Raw genomic sequence first — 22,024 nt, forward strand, 5'->3', positions numbered from 1 at the left:
GAGATTTTAAAGGTGTTATTGTGCTTTATGACCTTATTTGGAAGAATGTGATGTATATCTTGGGACAAATGCTGACTCCCGACTCAAAAACTCAAGTTTTGGGAAAAGTGGTTGCTTATGGATATGAATGGCTTAGTAATGAATCAGTAGGGAAGAGGGAGGATGAGATAACCGCCCTCCCCACTGGAAATCAGGTGGTCCCAATTACAGAACCAGACTGGGATTACAACACAGCTAAAGGAAGATGGGATCAGAGTCATTTTGTCATATGTATTCTTGAAGGACTCAGGCAGGCACATGCTAAGCCTTTAAACTATGGTAAATTGGCAAACATAGAACAGGAGGAGAAGGAAGCTCCTGGTAAATTCCTAGATAGACTGAGAGAAGCCCTTCGAAGATTCACTGAGATTGATCCCAAAAGTGAAGAGGGAAAAGTGATCTTAAAGGATAGATTTCTCACTCAGTCAGCTCCAGATATCCGTCGTAAGCTATTAAAACGGGCGTATGAACCAAATCAGTCTTTAGACAATCTGTTACAACTGCCTCAGACAGTCTACTATGGTAGGGAATATGAGGAAAAGAAAGAAAGGCAGAAAAAGACAAAGGAACAGGCAGAAGCCCTCACAATGGCTATGAGAACCATTCTTAAACAGCCTGAGAATGCCCAGAGGGACCCAGGTGAAAAGAGATGGGCTTGCTATTACTGTGGAAAGGAGGGGCACCTCAAGCAGAATTGCCCTCAGGCATCTAAACCTGCTCCGCCTCCATGTCTGGTCTGCAAAGGACCACACTGGAGGAGAGACTGCCCCCAGAGGTGTAGGTTTCAGGGGTCGGACTCTCAAGACAATCAGGACTGAAGGTGCCCAGGGGTCCCCACAAAAGCTCCTGTCCCAATTACACCTGAGGAACCCTGGGTATTATTAACTGTGGGGGGCCAATCTGGCGATTTCCTTTTAGATACTGGGGCAACTTACTCCGTGCTTACTAAAGTTCCTGGCCCACTTTCTTCCCAATCCTCTTCCATAATGGTACTGTCTGGATGAGCCAAAAGACAGGCCTGGTAATCTATGTGAGCCTACTTCTGCTGACTCCAAAAATCCTGAGTCTGCCGTTTGATCATCAAGACAATGCCTTCCTGTCCTGGGCTCACTCCTACGCTGCATTTCATAATTGGTTTAAATGCTGGGTCTGCGCAGCACTCCACTCTTCATCAGTGGAAGGCTTCCCATGGTGGACATCGCCACTTCGAGGAAAAGACTTTCTCCAAGTCTGCAGATATCTTCAACAACAATCGCATGTGATGCCTCTTCTTAAACTGATGACATCTAGCAACCTTAAGATGGACTGATGTAACTATGGTGATTGCAGCCATGAAATTAAAAGACACTTACTACTTGGAAGGAAAGTTATGACCAACCTAGACAGCATATCAAAAAACAGACCCATTACATTGCCAACAAATGTCCGGCTAGTCAAAGCTATGGTTTTTCCAGTGGTCATGTATGGATGTGAGAGTTGGACTTTGAAGAAAGCTGAATGCCAAAAAATGGATGCTTTTGAACTGTGGTATTGGAGAAGACTCTTGAGAGTGCCTTGGACTGCAAGGAGATCCAACCAGTCCATCCTAAAGGAGATCAATCTTGGGTGTTCATTGGAAGGACTGATGCTGAAGCTGAAACTCCAATACTTTGGCCACCTCATGTGAAGAGTTGGCTCATTGGAAAAGACCCTGATGCTGGGAGGGATTGGGGGCAGGAGGAGAAGGGGATGACAGAGGATGAGATGGCTGGATGGCATCACCGACTGGATGGACATGAGTTTGAGTAAACTCTGGGAGTTGGTAATGGACAAGGAGGCCTGGCATGCTGCAATTCATGGGGTTGCAAAGAGTTGGACATAACTGAGCAACTGAATTGAACTGAACTATGGACATAATGTGACTTTTCATTTTGATTTTAACTTGGTTTAATGACTATTTTGCCTTGCATCTATAACTGTATAATGGGATTTTCTAACCATCTAAAAGCTTTTAATTTACAAATGGTTGTTCAAGCTCCAAGGAGTGCCACAGCCTCCTCCAACTATCACTTGGGGCCCCTGGATCAGACCCCTCAACATAAGGATTAGGAGAATATGTTGCCTCAACAATTTAGGGACGACACCCCTAAACAGCAGGAAGTAGCTATGGAATGAAAACAATGCTCCTTTCCCTTGCAACATAATTCTTCTAAAAGAAAAGGGAGGAATGAGAGAGTCATTTCATAGGCAGGTTGATAAGTCTAGGGGTCCCCAAGGAGAGAGGAGTCTGGAATTCTCAAGGAGGAAGAAAGGACAAACTTTTCTTTTTCCTCTACATTCCTTGTGATTATATAACAATAATGTATCCTGCCTGAGGACAGTCTCTGGGTTAAACCTTCTGGCTAATTCTGTTATCTTAAAATGTAAATTACGGGAGTAGGTCTGGTGAGGTCTCTACAACCTCTAGACATTCTTTGGATTCATCGGAGAGTATATAACTCCATTGGTGACACTAGCAAGCTGGTACTCTTTCTACCCCCTTCTGATGTCTATGTAAGAAACTTTCTCTATCTCCTTTATACTTTAATAAAACTTTATTACACACACACACACACACACACAAAGAAAAACTACTAGTAAAAGCATAGTTCATCCAAATTTTAGTGAGTTATTCTTCATGCTATACAATAAAAGTTAAAGAGGAGAACAAAAACAACTTTTGATTTGAAGGAAGTTAATGTTATTTCATTAACAAACTGTAAATAGTAACAGCATAAACTGGATGAGAAGATGCTTTCACAGGCCATAAATGCTTAATGTGTATTACCAATAAAAGTCAAAGGAGCATTTAGTAAAGCAGTTTACCAAACAAACATTAAATACTTTAATGCATTAGCTTCAGTGGACAGAATCAGGCTATTTAATTAGCAATGAGTAATCTGTTAGGCTTTGATTCACCACAAATGATCTGAAGCTTAATACAGGATGATAGACTTTGAAAGCAAGTGATAAGGGTAAACATTAGCTTGGAGTAATAGGACAATTCTCTTAAAAGTAAGGGAGGAAAAACACCAATTTTGGTGTACTTGAGTCTCATTCTGAAATAAAAGTAGGGAAATTCTTGACTTGTCTTATGCTGAAGATATAGTGGAAAGAAAATTATTTTCTCCTTCTAAGCTCTTGGATTTGAAGACAGTTTACTACCTATTCTTTAGTTTCTCCATCTGAACATTGAGTCCTATCTCACTGGATATCTGTGAAGATTAATGATAGCACATGCATAGTCCCAGGACATATTGAGTGTGCATATGTAATTTTACTTTACATTACCTTGATTCTTTTCTCTGCTTCATTCCTTCTGCTATCTACTTGCACCCTACTACTACTACTATTTGTGCCACTTAGTGAGAACACGTGGGTTAAACAGTAATTATTTGGGTTTCAAAGAAAATAAGATCAGATCACCTTTAGTGATAGACATTTATTGCAAGGGCATGGAAGAAATAATTTCATTTATCACACTGTCAATACAATCTCAGAATTTCTAACATTGAAATATGTCCTGATCTTCATTGAAAATAAGAAACATTATTCATTATGACTTGGATAGCAACCTGAGCTGAGTAACACACCTTCCTTTTATTCAATTAGCATTTATACTTCTCAAGAGATGTTTTGATTGGGTTGATTTATTACCAATCACTGTAGGACAGTTAATATGAAGTCCCCTTAGAAATGATTGGATATCCTTTTGCCCAAATCATTCATGGGTTCTTTCTGCTTGTGCACCATTCACTTGACCATTGACTGCATTCAGGTATGCAAATTTGACTTTTTTTAAATAGTATATTGTATAAGAAAGAGAAGATTATGCAGGGAAGATCCTGTAGAAGCAACTTTTGCTTAAAATAGATAAGTGTATATTATGGGCACTTCAGAATTTTTATAGAAATGCACTCACATTTATTGTGAAAATAATATATTCCAGATAGAACACTAAAGAATTTATATATCGGTTCAGTTCAGTCGCTCAGTCGCATCTGACTCTTTGTAACCCCATGAACTGTAGCACACCAGGCCTGCCTGTTCATCAGCAACTCCCGAAGTTCACCTAAACTCATGTCTATTGAGTCAGTGATGTCATCCAACCATCTCATCCTCTGTCGTCCCCTTCTCCTGCTGCCCTCGATCTTTCCCAGCATCAGGGTCTTTTCCAACGAGTCAGCTCTTCGCATCAGGTGGCCAAAGTATTGGAGTTTCAGCTTCAGCATCAATCCTTCCAATGAACGCCCAGGACCGATCTCCTTTAGGATGGACTGGTTGGATCTCCTTGCAGTCCAAGGGACTCTCAAGAGTCTTCTCCAACAACACAGTTCAAAAGCATCAATTCTTCTGCACTCAGCTTTCTTTATTTTCCAACTCTCACATCCATACATGATTACTGGAAAAAACATAACCTTGACTAGATGGACCTTTGTTGGAAAAGTAATGTCTCTGCTTTTTAATATGCTGTCTAGGTTGGTGGTAACTTTCCTTCCAAGGAGTAAGCGTCTTTAAATTTCATGGCTGCACTCACCATCTGCAGTGATTCTGGAGCCCCAAAAAATAAAGTCAGCCACTTTTTCCCACTGTTTTACCATCTATTTGCCGTTAAGTGATGGGACCAGATGTCATGATCTTAGTTTTCTGAATGCTGAGCTTTAAGCCAACTTTTTCACTCTCCTCTTTCACTTTCATCAAGAGACTCTAGTTCTTCTTCACTTTCTGCCATAAGGGTGGTGTCATCTGCATATCTGAGGTTATTGATATTTCTCCCAGCAATCTTGATTCCAGCTTGTGATTCTTCTAGCCCAGTGATTCTCATAATGTACTCTGCATAGAAATTAAATAAGCAGGGTAACAATGTACAGCCTTGACATACTCCTTTTCCTATTTGGAACCAGTCTGTTGTTCCATGTCCAGTTCTAATTGTTGCTTCCTGACCTGCATATAGGTTTCTCAAGAGGCAGGTCAGGTAATCTGGTATTCCCATCTCTTTCAGAATTTTCCACAGTTTATTGTGATCCACACAGGCAAAGGCTTTGGCATAGTCAGTAAAGCAGAAATAGATGTTTTTCTGGAAGTTTCTTAATTTTTCAATGATCCAACAGATGTTGGCAGTTTGATCTCTGGTTCTTCTGCCTTTTCTAAAACCAACTTGAACATCTGGAAGTTCACAGTTCACGTATAACTGAAGCCTGGCTTGGAGAATTTTGAGCATTACTTTACGAGCATGTCAGCTGAGTGCAATTGTGTGGTAGTTTGAACATTCTTTGGCATTGCCTTTTTTGGGGATTGGAATGAAAACTGACCTTTTCCAATCCTGTAGTCACTGCTCAGTTTTCAAAATTTGCTGGCATATTGAGTACAGCACTTTCACAGCATCATTTCTTAGGATTTGAAATAGCTCAACTGGAATTCCATCACCTCCACTCGCTTTGTTTGTAGTGATGCTTCCTAAGGCCCACTTAACTTCACATTCCAGGATGTCTGGCTCTAGGTGAATGATCACACTGTCGTGATTATCTGGGTCATGAAGGTCTTTTGTGTACAGGTTTTCTGTGTATTCTTGCCACCTCCTCTTAATATCTTCTGCTTCTGTTAGGTCCCTACCATTTCTGTCCTTTATTGTGCCCATCTTTGCATGAAATGTCCCCTTGGTATCTCTAATTTTCTTGAAGAGGTCCCTAGTCTTTCCCATTCTATTGTTTTCCTCTATTTCTTTTTATGTATACACTAACACTATTTCAGTAACTCTGTGAGATAGGTATTATTCCCTTTATATGGATAACAAAAAACGAGGCTCTCAGAAATGTTAGGAAATAGTTCATGACCAAGCATCTAGTAAATGACATTGACAGAATTCAAAACCAAACTTGGCCATTGTTCACTCTGTCCTTTGGTTCTCACATACTAATAACTATTCTGCCATTAACTCAGTATTCTTATGTAAGTTACTCTCCCACTTCCAATCTTTTATTTTTTATATGAAAATATGTTTGAATTGCATCACTGATATCCTACTTTCTAAAAATTGCATAGAAACCTCAGTTTTATTTAAAATCTTACATAAAAATATTATACATATAAAAATATAAAAAAATAATTGAAATACCCTCTCATTGAAGGAAACCTCTAAGATTTAGCTCATGTTTTTCTCTATTACTTGACTGCCTTTCTCCATATCCCTATGTCTGTAAATTTCCCTCACTCCTCAAGGCCATGTCCAAATGCCACTTCTCTTAGTTAGACTTTCCTGACCTACTGAACCATAAGTAATCCTTTAGTTTTCTGAAAGTTTATGGCATTTAATTTGTAGTTTCTTATGTTTGTATAATTTTCTACTTTATTGTTTTTTGTATAAATGTGTTAACTTCTGTGGTTAACTGGCCGTTCCTAGAGAGCAGGAACTCTCTCACATTCATTTTTGTATCCTTCATACCATCTGGTATAGTGTCTGACATACTAAATTCAGGGATAAAAAGTAGGTTTCAGTTTCTATGCCAACTGTAATTAATTGACAGTTGCACTATGGCGAATAAAGATTCCAACACTGTGCAAGGGTTCATAAAGAATAGTAATAATGTAATGCAGGAGATGCAGGTTCAATCCCTGGGTCAGTAAGACCTGTTAGAGAATGAAATGGCAACCCAATCCAGTATTCTTGCCTGGAAAATCCCATGGACAGACGTGTCTGGCAGGCTATAGTCCATGGGGTAGCAGAGACAGACATGACTGAATGACTGAACACACACACACACATGCAATGTGAATTATCATTTAGGAGTTTTTATTTGCCAATCACAAAATTTATCCCAAACTACCCTTAATACAAAAAGGAAATTTATCAGATTATATGAATGAACTGTTCTGTGCTCTGGGGCTATATCTAGCTTTAGAAAATGCAACATTTTCAGGACTCCTTTCATTCAAGATTCTTAGTAATTATTGAATCGGCCAAAAATTTCATTCCGGTTTTTCTGTAATATCTCATGGAAAAACCCAAATGATTTTTTGGGACAACCCAATATCTTGGATCTGTCCTACTCAATGTGTCAGCATCATTTGCATTCAAGTTACCTTCACGTTATCAGAAATGGCTATAATAGTACTATGCTACCCCTTTAAACTACTGTATCCAGCATATTAACGGGACCAAGAAGCCTCCAAAAATACCTTCTTATATCGCATTCTTTCATATTGGCTTAGACATGCATCCCTGAATTGACCAATGTGGCCAAGGGATGAGATATATTGATTGACTCAAATCAACTAGAACACATCCCTGAAGAATAGAAACTACTTGGATGGGAAGCACTACTTTGGAGAATGCAGTCAGAGAAAGGGATGTGAATAGTTGTTTTATCAAGAAAAGGGATACAAAAAGGCTATAATCCCTCAGCCTAATGTTTGGACAGAAAACCACAAAATAATGATTCCTCAATTAGAGCAAAAGTGTAAATGTGTTGGATCATTTTTAAATTTTAACTAATTTTATACATGGTGGTGGTTTAGTCGCTAAGTCATGTCTGACTCTTGCGATCCCATGGACTGTAGCCTGCCAGGCTCCTCTGTCCATGGGATTCTCCAGGCAAGAATACTGGGGTGGGTTGCCATTTCCTTCTCTAGGGGATCTTCCCGATCCAGGAAATGAACCCGGGTCTCCTGCATTGCAGGCAGATGATTTACCAACTGAGCTATGAGGGAAGCCCTAATTTTATACATATAGAACAGTAAAACATAGTACAAAGTGTTCTTTTATTCCTTTATCCTTCTTCCCCAATGCTAACCTCTCACAGAATTATTGTAAAGTTACAAAAGACAAATAAATGACATTAGTACAGTATTATTAAAGGGATTAGTATTATTTTATTATTATTAACTCTATGTATATATTTGATTGGGCTTCCCTGGCTTCCCCGACTCAGACAGTAAAGAATCCACCTGCAATGCAGGAGACCCAGGTTCAATCCCAGGGTCGGGAAGATCCCCAGGAGAAGGGAATATCTACCCACTCTAGTATTCTTGCCTGAAGAATTCCATGGACACAGCGGGTTAGTTATATTATTAACTGAAATATTATAAACTCTAGACATACTAATTTCTCCAAATTTCCTCTTGTTATTTCTATCAGAATCCAGGATCCCAAATTGCATTTGTTTGTTGTTTCTCCATAATCGTCTGTAACTTGTAGCAGTCCATTAGTTTCCCCATGTTTTTCATGACTTATATCACTTTTGAAGGACAACAATTTGTTACTTTGTAGAATATCTCTGTTTAGAGTTTTCTGATGATTAGAGAGGAGCTATTTTTTTTTTGTAAGAATACCACATAAATGACATATATTTCTTAGTGCATTATATTAAGGGTTTCATGATGTCCGTATGTCTTATTACTGGTGATATTAATATTGCTCACTTGATTAAGTTGGTGTCCATTTAGTTTTTCCAGTATACAGTGACTATCTTTTATTATAGTTGATAAGTATCTTGGGGATGATATTTTGAGACTTAGCGAATTCAAATTTTCCTCACACTTGTACCGACTAATTTTAACTTTCATTGGTGAATCATATCTGCAGAGTCTATTACTGTGCTGTTTGCCTAATGCAGATTCTCTTATCTCTCTCTTTACATGTATTAACTTAATATCTATTGTACGGAAGAACACTCCTTTGTCCAGCATGTTCAGATGCATTTGTATTAGTGTGAACTAATGGTTACTTAATTTATTCTGTAGGTTAAAATTCAACACTATAATTATTTTGTTTTTCAATTTGTTCTGTGTATAGCCATTAGTTTCTTTTCTGCTTGTTGCTTGTATTTTATTTTGCTCTTTTAAATTTAAATGTTTATCTTGGAAAAATTATAGGTTCATCTACATGCAATTTTATGAAATAATGTAGAGAAATCCCATGGATCCCTCACCCAGTTAACACCAATGGTAGCATCTTGGAAGAAATAAGTTATAGTATTATAACCAGGATATTGACATTGATTTTATTCAGGTTTATGTGTTCTTATTTCAATGACTATATATTTGTATGTTTGTGTTCTTTAATTCCATGACATTTTCTCACATGTGTAGGTTTTTGTATTGAGAGTCAAGATACAGGGCAATTATATAATCGTTAAGTTTTCATACATTGCCCTTTTAAGACTTCTCGTGTACATCCAAGCATCCTCTCTCTGTAATGCCTATCTAGCACTGCCCTGTTTCTATAATCCTGCCATTTCAAGGTTGTTAAATAAATAGAATCAAACAATATGACTTATTTATCCCACCATGCTGCTGCTGCTAAGTTGCTTCAGTCATGTCCAACTCTGCGCGACCCCATAGACAGCAGCCAACCAGGCTCCTCTGTCCTTGGGATTCTCCAGGCAAGAATACTGGAGTGGATTGCCATTTCCTTCTCCAATGCATGCATGCTAAATTGCTTCAGTCGTGTCCGACTCTGTGTGGCCCTATGGATAGCAGCCCATCAGGCTCCTCATCCACAGGATTCTCTAGGCAAGAATACTGGAATGCATTGCATATCTTTCTCCATATCTCACCATAGTTTCATGAATATTCATCTAAGTTTTTATATGCATCAGTAATAGTTCCTGCCCCTTTTTAGTTGAAAAGTGTTCTGTGCTATATTAGCCAGAATTCTTAGTGAACCTATATCAATAATTTCAGCCTGATCCAAATTTATGTTCCTTCCACAGTTATCTCAAACTGCTAGCATCTATCCCTATACATGTTCCCCAGACCTCTGTCTGTAGAAATTAGAAAACTCACATAATTCTTTGGGAGTATAGTGCACTTCTTCATGGGTCACACTTTATGCCTTACCCTTAGAGACCTGGTAGGAGTTTAGTCTAGTTATCAATCTAGAAGCAAAAAGGAATGTTGGAGATAGGTCCTAAGGAGACACAGCATTACCTTGCATGCTAACTGCTTTTGGATAGCCATTAAAGTTTCTTCAGGGTTAATCCTATCAGAAGGGGGCGAAAAGGATGCTACCTCCGGGGATAAAAAGGCCTTTCCCACTGGCAGAGGTGACATCAGTACTGAGAAACTCAGTGTCTCCATCCTCATCATGGACTTCCCATACATTCCTATCCCACCTCCCAGGATCCTACTCCTCCCAAATCAATGCCCTCACTTTAACAGTAGACAACCTGTGAGGCTGACAGTTCAACTTCCCTTTTAATTCAGCCAGTTATAGGGTGAGTTTCTGCATTTGATTTTTCAGCAATCTCAGACCTGCAGCTGAAGGAGATATGTGTCTTCTTCAGGGCACATATAGAAGATTTCAAATAATTTATACAGCATATAAGCTAAGAATTTAAATCCCCAGCTCATCCTCTTCTTTCCTCATGTTGTCTAGCAACATTAGGAGAAAATGGCAGTCTTATCACATCCATTATTTTAAGAAAAATGTCCAAAAGTATCATATACACAGTTATGTAGATCCTTTTGTAATTTATAAGTGGTTTATTAGGACTATCCAAAGGTGATACTTCGCATGCCTCAGTTGCTAGAGTACATCATGGACTATCAATATTTTCTTTACTACTGAAATTGTTATTATCATCTTTAAATTTAATGTAATTAGAATGACAATTCCAGAAATCTCAGAACCAATTTAGGGAGCTCATTCTTAAAATTATTTTCCTCTGGAACCACTCTTCATAGTAAAATGTATGTTAGTCAAAGTTCACCAGAGAAACAAAAACAATAGGATATACTTGCTATTGACATTCAGAAAACTAAGATCATGGCATCTGGTCCCATCACCTCATGGGAAATAGATTGGGAGACAGTAGAAACAGTGTCAGACTTTATTTTGGGGGGCTCCAAAATCACTGCAGGCAGTGACTGTAGCCATGAAATTAAAATATGTTTACTCCTTGGAAGGAAAGTTATGACCAACCAAGACAGCATATTAAAAAGCAGAGACATTACTTTGCCAACAAAGGTCTGTCTAGTCAAGGCTATGGTTTTTCCAGTGGTCATGTATGGATGTGAGAGTTGGACTGTGAAGAAAGCTGAGCGCCGAAAAATTGATGCTTTTGAACTGTGGTGTTGGAGAAGACTCTTTTTTTTTTTTTTTTTTTAATGTTTTTTTTTTTTTTTTTTAGTTGGAGGCTAATTACTTCAAGACTCTTGAGAGTCCCTTGGACTGCAAGGAGATTCAACCAGTCCATTCTAAAGGAGATCAGTCCTGGGTGTTCATTGGAAGGACTGATGCTGAAACTGACACTCCAGTACTTTGGCCACCTCATGCGAAGAGTTGACTCATTGGAAAAGACCCTGATGCTGGGAGGGATTGGGGGCAGGAGGAGAGGGGGACAACAGAGGATGAAATGGCTGGATGGCATCACCGACTCGATGGGCATGAATTTGAGTAAACTCTGGAAGTTGGTGATGGACAGGGAGGCCTGGCATGCTGCAATTCATGGGGTTGCAAAGGGTCAGACAGGACTGAACAACTGAACTGACTGAACTGACTTTGTCTTTGATATTCATTAATTTAATTAATATGTGTCTTGGGGTGTTTCACCTTGAGTTTATCCTGTTTGGGAGTCTCTGGGTTTCTTGGACCTGGGTGACTATTTCCTTCCCCATTTTAGGGAAGTTTTCAACTGTTATCTCCTCAAGTATTTTCTCATGGCCTTTCTTTTTGTCTTCTTCTGGGACTCCTATGATTTGAATGTTGGGGTGCTTGACATTGTCCCAGAGGTCTCTGAGGTTATTCTCATTCTTTAAATTCTTTTTTCTTTTCTTCCTCTCTGCTTCACCATTTCCACCATTCTGTCTTCCACCTCATTATCCTATCTTCTGTCTCAGTTATTCTACTGTTGGTTCCCTCCAGAGTGTTTTTTATCTCAGTTATTGCATTATTCAATATTGATTGACTCTTTCTTATTTCTTCTAGGTCCTTGTTAAACATTTCTTGCATCTTCTCAATCCTTGTCTCCAGGCTGTTTATCTGTAGCTCCATTTTATTTTCAAGATTTCGGATCATTTTTATTATCATTATTCTGAATGCTTTTTAAGGTAGACTCCCTATCCCCTCCTCTTTTGTTTTGTTTGGTGGGCATTTATCATGTTCCTTTACCTGATGAATATTTCTCTGCTTTTTCATCTTGTTTAGATTGCTGTGTTTGGTGTGGCCTTTCTGTATGCTGGAAGTTTGTGCTTCCTCTTTATTGTGGAGGTTCCTCCCTGTTAGTGGGGTTGGACGAGTGGCTTGTCAAGGTTTCCTAGTTAGTGAAGCTTGCATCAGTGTTCTGGTGGGTGGAGCTTGATCTCTTCTCTCTGGAGTGCAATGAAGTTTCCAGTAGTGAGTTTTGAGGTATCTATGGGTTTGGTGTTACTTTTGGCCGCCTGTATTTTAATGCTTAGTTTTATGTTCCTGTGTTGTTGGAGAATTAGCTTGCTATGTCTTGTTCTGGAACTTGTTGGCTCTTGGGTGGAGCTTGGTTTCAGTGTAGGTATGGAGGCTTTTGAATGAGCTTTTGTAGATTAATGTTCCCTGGATTCAGGAGTTTTCTGGAGTTCTCTGGTTTTGGATTTAAGCCTCTTGCCTCTGGTCTTCAGTCTTATTCTTGCAGTAGCCTCAAGACTTCTCCATCCATACCACACTCATGATAAAGCATCTAGGTTAATGGAAAAACGATTCTCCACAGTGAGGGACACCCAGAGAGGTTCACAGAGTTACATGGAGAAGAGAAGTGGTAGGAGGGAGATAGAGGTGACCAGGAGGAGAAGAGGGGCAATCAAAAGGGGAGAAAGCAATCTAGCCAGTAATCAATTCCCTATGTGGTATCCACAGTCTGGAACACCCAGAGAGGTTCACAGATTTCTATAGAGAAGAGACGAGGGAGGAAGGAGATAGAGTGACCAGGCAAGGAAGAGATGAGGGGGAATCAAAAGGAGAGAGACAGATCTAGCCAGTAATCAGTTCCCTAAGTGTTCTCCACAGCCCGGAATACCCAAAGAGATTCACAGAGTTGGGTAGAGAAGAGAAGAGGGAGGGAGGAAACAGAGGTGACCTGGGAGAGAAAAAGGAGAGTCAAAAGGGGAAGAGGGCAATCAAACCAATAATCACACTCCTTAGTAAAAATGGGTACTGAAGATTGGATTCTTAAAGGTACAAAATTGATAACTAATACCATAAAGCAAAGATTAAATATCTAAAGCTAGACTCTCAAAAATACAATTACAAAGAAATAAAACAAAATCTCAATAGCTACAAAAAATGTGTAGAAATTTTTCTTTAAAATTAGGGTCTTTTTTTCAAGGTAATATTAGGTTATAAAAATGAAAATCAAATTAGTAATAAAGAACTTAAATATAAAAAGAAATTTAAAAATTTTTAAATGGTTTTATATATATTATATATATATATATTATATATATATTATATATATATATATATATCTAGGAATTTCTCTGAAGCTGTTGAGGGCGGTGTGGAGTCAGTTCAGTTTCAGATATATCCTTGTTCCAGCTTATACTCCTTCTCAAGGTCTATAGGCCCCTTCCTATTTAGTTGGTGCTAACTACAGTGTTTTAATTTGTTGCATCTGTCACTTCCAAAGCAGTTCCCTCTTCTTTATTTTGGCTTCCTCTCTTTGCAAGTCTCTTCAGTGTCTAATTTCCACCCTGACAAAAGGGGATAAAGGTGGTCACTTATTTAGGCTCACTTTTTCAGTCATGCTGTGGGGAGGGAGGAATACTGCAAACTAATATCACTGGCCTGTGTGGGGAGTGCTCCCAGTGTCTCAGCCACACTGGGTTTGCCCCTGGTCACAGTGTGAGGCTTTCCAATCTATACTGCTCAGGCTCCAGGTTGCTCAGGCTCCAGGTTGCTCTGAGGGGAACTGTCTAAAGCGGGCCCTGAGTTGCGTTCACTTCCCAGGTCTAAGCCACTCAGGTTCAAGTTCTCAGGTACTCCCCAAAGGCATAGGCTCAGACGGGCCTGAGTTTTGTGCCCTTCCCAGGTCCAAGCAGCTCAGGTGACCAGGTGCTTGGCAAGCTCATTCTCCCTAGGTGGGCAGTGCATCTTAAAACCTCCCTTGTCCCAGCCGCTCGGTTTCCTGGGTGCGCAGCAGGAGTGTTGTCTCAGATGTGCCATGTGTCTCCTCTGGGGAGCAGAACTCTGTCTGTGGCCCACCTGGCAGATGTCAACTATCCAGGATCCCAGGAAGACTGATTAGCAACTGGAAGTCTGCTTGCAGTTTGGTGGAGGATGCCATCTCTGGGGCCGAGATTGCCCCTTGCCTTCTGACAGCTCTGGCTGTCACCCTCCTGCCTCTTTGCCTCCTGTGGGGTATAGGCTTGTCCGCAGCTGACTAGCTCTCCTCTGGTATTCACTCAGTCCTTTGTTCTGTGAGCAGGCCTGGCAGTGCCTTAGGTTAGAGCTTTTCCCGGGAAAGTTCTATCTTTCTCTTCTCTCTCTCTCTCTCTCTCTCTCTCTCTCTCTCTCTCTCTCTCTCTTGCTATCCCACAGTTTGGGTTGCTATCTCATGTTAGCTCCCTCAGATTGTCCTCAGGGCATTCAGGCCTGGTCTTACCCTAAGCAATGCAGCCCTTGCCTCCCTGTTCAGCCCCCACTTGCTGTTGATGGATGTGAGAGTCTGGGCTACTTCTCTGCTGGGAGTTGCGGTTAGGAGTGTAATCTGTGGGTTATTTTTTTTTTCCTCCCTCTTATGCTACCCTCTCAGATTCCAAAACTTCCCACAGGCCCACCGGTGAGAGGGTTTCCTGGTGTTTGGAAACTTCTCCGACTTCACGACTCCCTCTCCAGGACAAGTCTCTGTTCCTAATTCTTTTGTCTCTCTTTTAACCTTTTATATTTTGTCCTACCTCCTTTCTAAGACAATGGGCTGCCTTTCTGGGTGCCTGGTGTCCTCCACCAGTGTTCAGAAGTTGTTTTGTGGAATTTGCTCAGCGTTCAAATGATCTTTCAATGAATTTGTGAGGGAGGAAGTGGTCTCCCCATCCTATTCCTCCACCATCTTAGGACCGCCCCCCACTATTTTTGATTGAGCTATTCTCATAACTGCTGCTACTAAGCCACGTCAGTCATGTCCGACTCTGTGTGACCCCATAGAGAGCAGCCCACCAGGCTCCTCCATCCCTGGGATTCTCCAGGCAAGAACACTGGAGTGGGTTGCCATTTCCTTCTCCAATGGATGAAAGTGAAAAGTGAAAGTGAAGTCGTTCAGTCTGTCCGAGTCTTAGCGACCCCATGGACTGCAGCCTACCAGGCTTCTCCGTCCACAGGATTTTCCAGGCAAGAGTACTGGAGTGGGGTGCCATTGCCTTTTCCGTCATAACTGTTTACTGGGGTCTAAAGAGTCGGACAGGACTGAGCGACTGAACTGAACTGAATTCTGGTTTTAACTTGCATTTTCTTTTACCAATGATATTGAAAATCTTTTCATGTGCTTATTTGCCACCTGTAAATCTTTTTTGGTAGAATATGTTTTCATGCCTTCTGCCCATTTTCTAATTAGTTCTTTTGCTTACTGTTTGTGCCATTCTTTATATATTCTGATTGTTAATAATAAATCCTTTATTGAATATGTGATTTGAAAATAATTCCTCCCAGTATTCAGCTTGTCTTTTCATCTTCTGTACAGATTCTTTCACAGAGGAAAATTAATTAATCTTGATGAGTTCCAAGTTATCATTTTTTTCCCCTTTTAAAGGCCATATTTTTGCTGTCAAATCAAAGAAGTCTTAACAAAGCTCTTGTTCTCTGAGATATTTCTCCTATGTTTTTCACTAAAAGTATTTTTATTTCAGCCAATGGATGTCCATAATCATTTTGCTAAAAAGCTCATCCTTTATTCACTTAATGCATTTTTCTTTTTTTTTCCCCAAAACTGGTTGGACATATTTTTGTGGGTAAATTTCTGGGTTTTATTATGTTTCATTTATTTATGTCTTATTCCTCTATAATATACCACATGGTTTTAATTTCTGTAGCCATACAGTAAGCCTTAATATTGGGGAGAGTGATTCTTCTCATATTATTCTTTGTCAAGATCATTTTATTATTCTAGCTTTCTATATACATTTTAGATTAGTTTGTCTATATCTACAAAGGCCCTGCTAAATTTTGATAGTTGCTTAATTAAACATATCGATTCATTTGGAGAGAATTCACATGTTCCAATCCAGTAATGTGGTATGTTAGTCATATTATTTTAGTATCCTTTGATTTCTTTATTGTGTGTTCAATGGCTCAGTTGTGTCCAACTCTGGAGCCCCATTGACTGTAGCCCACCAGGCTCATCTGTCCATGGGATTTCTCAGGCAACAATACTGGAGTGGGTTGCTATTTCCTGTTCCAGGGGATCTTCCTGACCCAGGGATGGAAACTGTGCTTCTTGCATCCCCTGCATTGGCAGGCAGATTCTTTACCACTAGTGCCACATAGGAAGATCAGTTTTTTGTTATCAGTTTACAATTTTTAGCATGTATATTCTTTGCGTGTTTTGTGTTGTTTATAGCTATTAAATTGCTTCTGGAAATTATAGATAGTATAATATTTTAAATTCTTATTTTTATATGCTAACTGTGGATATATGGAAGTACAACTGATTTTTGCTTGTTGATCTTGTATCTTGTTACATTGTTGTATTCACTTGTTAGTTCTAAGAACTTTTCATAATTTATTTGAGATTTTCTACATAGATAGTCATGTCAAATACAAACATAATAGTTTTGTTTCTTTGCAATCTGTGTGCCTTTCATTTATTTTTCTTACTGTATTGCTGTGGCTAGATAAAAGTGGTGAAAGGGCATAATTGGCAGTGGTGGCACATCTATTTCTTCCATACATACATCAAGTGTTGAGATAAGAAGAACATTAAGAATTCTATTTAAACCTGTAGTTGCTGCTAAGAAAATAAAGATGCAGACTCAAAATCAGTGGTTTATACATTCTTCATGCAATAGCAATGCACTGGAGGAGAGTCTCAAGCTGTGTCAATCAGTGACTTTGGTAAAGACTGAGAAACTGCAACAAATTTGCAGATGATACACACTGCTTACCTTAGACAATGTGATGAAAATGCATCATTTATAGGTTGAAAAGCCTAAAATAAATAATGGAAACATTGACAGTTAGTATGCTTCACAAGAATACCAACTAGCAACCAAAAAGAGGTGTATAGAATGAAATGCCTCTAAATCATAAAGGCCCTATATGACAAGGCAACAGCTAACATCATACTCAGTGTTCCTCTGTCATGGAATTCTCCAGGCAATAATACTGGAGTAGGTAGCCATTCCCTTCTCCAGCAGCAGTTCCCGACCCAAGGATCGAACCTGAGTCTCCTGCATTGCAGGCAGATTCTTTACCATCTGAGCCACTAGAGAAGCCCCAAATTATTGAAATTTTTCCCTCAAAGATCAGAAATAAGGTAAGAGTGCCCACTCTTCCTACTTCTACTTAACATAGTACTGAAATTCCTACCCAGGGTAATCAGACAAGAAAAAGAAATATGAGGCATCTAAATTGAAAAGTTCGAAGTAAAATTATCTCTATTTGCAGATGATGTGATACTACATTGAGAACATTCTAAACACACCACCAAACCAATTTAAATTAAACAAATTCAATAAAATTTCATGATACAAAATCAATATACAAAAATCAATCTCATTTCTATATGGTAATGGTGAACTATCTGAAAAAAAAAAATCCCATCAAAGGAAAGGAAATAATTTGGAATAAAATTAACCAAGCACTGGGAAGACTCAGAGGAATCGGGTGGAGAGGGAGGTGGGAGGAGGGTATCAGGATGGGGAATACATGTAAATCCAAGGCTGATTCATGTCAATGTATGACAAAAACCACTACAGTATTGTAAAGTAATTAGCCTCCAACTAATAAAAATAAATGAAAAAAACAATTAACCAAGCAGGTGAAAGATTTACACACTGAGAACAATAGACTTTTATAAAAGAAGCTGAAGACACAAATAAGTGGAAAAGTATTATGTGTTCATGGATCACAAAAATTCATGTTAACAAAATATCCTTTAAACTCAAACCAAGTGTATGTTCAATGAAACCTCTATCAAAATGTCTATGGTTGAATAAGTGCCATTTGATCATGGTATATATTTCTTTTCTCCATTAAGGAATTCAATTAACTGACTTTTTTAAACATTTTTGGAATAAAGGGTGCAAGAGATATTGATCTCTATTTTCATATTTTTGTATTGTTTGTGTCATTTTGCTATTGGAATAATGCTGGTTTCATAAAATGGATCAGAAAGTGTCTTCTTCTATACTCTGGGATAGATTTACATAATTGGTGCTAATTTTTCTTCAGATGTTTAGTAGAATTCTCTATAGAAACTGTCTGAGTATCTAGATTTCATTTATATGAGATACTTAGTTTTTAATTCAAAATTATGAATGATAATAAGACTACTCATAAAATTCATGTTGGTTGTATTTTGGCAGTTTGATATGTTGGGATACTTGGTTTATTTCTCCTAAGTTGTTGAATTTATGAACACATTGCTGTTCACAATATTCACTTATACTTTTAATGAATACAAAATCTATTGTGATTATCTTCTATTTAATTATTGATATTGATGTTTTTGGTCTTTTTGTGAATTTTTTTTTCAGTTTTGCTGCAGGTTTATTCATTGTATTAATTTTTACAACTTACATTTTGTTCGATTGATTTCCCCTATTATTTTCCTAATTTAAATATCATTGATTTTTACTCTAATCTTTATTTCCTCCCTTTTGATTATATTGGGTTAATTTTCCCCTTCTTATTCTAGTGTTTTGAGGAAGATTACTGATTTGAGGACCTTCCTCTTTTAATATAAGCATTTAATGCTAAAAAGAATTCCCTGTTACCACTGCTTTAGCTGTATCCCACATATTTTAATATTTAACATTTTCAATTTATTTAGTTCTGTATATTTATTTTTAATTCATTCGATACCTGCTCCTTGACCCATAAATAATTAAAAAATGTTAATTTCCAAGTGTTTCATTATTTTCCAGTGCCCTTCTGCTATTGATTTCCTATTGGATTTGTTTATGCCAGAGAATATTTTGTATAATTTAAATGCACACACACAAACACACACACACACATAGACACAGTATGGTTTATATTTGTGAATGTTGCATGGGCACGTAAAAAGTTTAATTATCTGTTCTTGTTGGGTAGAGTGCTCTATATTTTAATTATATCACATTGGTTGATGCCATTTTTCATATCTTCTATAACTTTGTGTGGTAAGTTAGAGAATTTCAGAGTAGATAAGGATAGAGCTACAACCATGAGCAGCAGTAGCACATAGGAAGATTTATTAGGCAATACTTGGACAAGGTTCAACAAGAAACTACATAAACAGTGGTGCAAGGCCACCATACAGAAGGGGGATGGTACAAAGGGTTTCTCAGGAGAGAACAAAAGGTTGGAGAGGGGACTTTTGCTAGTTGATGTCACTCAACAGTAGATAGAACATCTCTGGGCTAGAGAGTTGCAAAGGGCAACAGTAGTTTGGATTTTTTTTTTGACAGATATAATGTTTTTCTTATCTATGGTTAGCAGATGTTTTGTGTAATCCACAAGTATTATAAAGTAGGTAAGCTCTGAAAGGGGCTTCCTTGGTGGCTCAGTGGTAAATAATCTGCCTGCCAGTGCATGAGATGAAGGCTTGATCTCTAAGGTCCAGAAGATCCCCTGGAGAAGGAAATTGACAACCCACACCAGTATTCCTGCCAGGGAAATCTCATGGATAGAGGAACCTGGTGGGCTGCAGTTCATGGGGTCACAAACGAGTTGGACATGACTTGACAACTAAAACAACAGCAACAAGCTCTAAGTGACTAAAAGTATGTTTATTTAGTTATATTTAAAGCAATTGGATATGTACAAATTTGAGTCTGGCATTGGTGGACTTTGTGCTATCTTATAAAGAGGTAAGCAGCATAGTGGTCATTTTGAGCCAATACACAGAAGACAACTCTTGCCCATTGATTTAACACTTTGTTGATTATCTGACTAGTAGTTCTTTCACTTTCTTTGAGTGCATTTTGAAGTTCCCAACTACAGTTGAGTATTTCTCTATTTCTTTCAATTCTAATAGTTTTTGCTTCATTTATTTTGAGGTTCTTTGGTGCATACACAGCATGATAATCATAGCTTCCTGGTGGATCCAAACCTTCATCTGTATGTAATGTCTCTATCTCTAATAAATTCCTTTGTATTGTATTCTAGAATTTTCAACTGTTATATTAGAGGACTTTCTGTGGCTCAGTGGTAAAGAATCTGCCTGAAATGCAGGAGCCACAGGAGACACAGGTTCAATCCCTGGGTCAGGAAGAACCCCTGGAGGAGGGCCTGGAAACCCATTCCAGTACTCTTGCTTCAAGAATCCCATGGACAGAGGAGCCTGGTAGGCTATAGTCCATAGGGTTGCAAAGAGACATGATTGAAGCAACTTAGCACACATGCACTGGGTCATATTTGAATCTTTATTTTAGCAAGCAGTTTAGGTTTAGAATATGGATCGTAATTTATTTGGTGGGCTGTGGTTCTAGTGAAAATTAATCTTTTTGTTGTTAGTCACTAAGTCGTGTCTGACTCTTCTGCGACCCTATGGATTGTAGCCCGCCAGGCTCCTCTGTCCATGGAATTTCCCAGACAAGAATACTAGAATGGGTTGCCGTTTCCTTTTCCAGGGGATCTTCCTGACCCAGAGATTGAACTTACATCTCCTGTATTGGCAGGTGGATTCTTTACCACTGAGCCAACAGGGAAGCCTACTACTCATTGTTACAGGGATTCAATTATCTGCAATCTCTATTTGCTTATTAGTTACATCACTTACTTTCTACTCCAGTTCCTCAAGTGTGATTATATAATTTATAAATAATCATTTATTTTAATCTGTGGGTGTTTGAATTCTATTTGAATACCTCTTCATAATCTTGGTTGGTTTTAATGTTTTTTGTATGTTTAGCATAGGAAATGTATTTGAAGCATTAATATTGTTGCAAGATTCAGACTTTCTAAAAATGCCATTTCTCCTAATATCTGCTACACAATTCCAATCCCTTCTTGCTACTAATTTCCCACCTGCCATGTGTAGGTAACCAATCTATTCGGTTTCTAGTATATTTCTTAAACAAATGAGCAGATATATGTTCTTTTTTTAATATGTTCATTTTTATATCCCCAATTTTTTACAGAGTAAGTTCTTTTTTGAGCTTGGATATTTTCATATTATGTTCTGAAAATCATTCCATATTAGTTTACAGGTTTTTTTTTTCATAGTTAGAAAAACTTTCCCTACATATAACTTAAAGGATAGCTCGCTCATATTTTCTAGCAGCATTTGTTTTAATTTTTTACATTTAAGTCTCTACTACATTTGGAATTTATACTTGTATGTATTGTAAGATATGATGTCACTTGTCTCTGCACTATTTATTTAAAAGCCTATCTGCAGTAATTTGAGATGTGGTAGCTCATTTTGAAGAGCTGGCAAGTAGCTTGTGACTTGAGAACCCATGAACCATATTATCCCAAAATGATACAGAGTGCACACACACACAGAGGACTCTAAACTATGCGACCACAGGAGGGAGTAGGAAGTCAGAGTGATAAGTTGTGATCTGGTTAAGTCTAAAACTTGAAGTCTGAGACATGGACCTGAGAAGACTTAGTTTGAGGAAGTGACATAGGCAAGAGATCGAAGGAAATGGCTTTAGGAATGATTTCATTAATAGCAATATTTTAAAGCCTCCATGAAATTAAAAAGATATATAGTTGTATGAACATTTTTTTGTGCATGTGGACATCATTGTTGTAAGTTTTTTGAAGCAGAGAACATGAAGAAGAGAGCAAGATGTATGATGTAATTTTGCTTTATATGCTCTGAATTTGTGATTTTATTTCATGAACTTCCATTAC

General features: G+C 38.4%; 1 pseudogene; it reads left to right on the forward strand.

The window, feature by feature from the left end:
- The first annotated feature begins 1,127 nt into the window (after positions 1–1,127).
- LOC136154688 (actin-related protein T2-like) overlaps positions 1,128–22,024 on the forward strand; it is a 62,141-nt pseudogene continuing 41,244 nt past the window's right edge.

Source organism: Muntiacus reevesi, chromosome X (genome assembly GCF_963930625.1).
Source record: "Muntiacus reevesi chromosome X, mMunRee1.1, whole genome shotgun sequence".
Classification (NCBI taxonomy): Eukaryota; Metazoa; Chordata; class Mammalia; order Artiodactyla; family Cervidae; genus Muntiacus; species Muntiacus reevesi.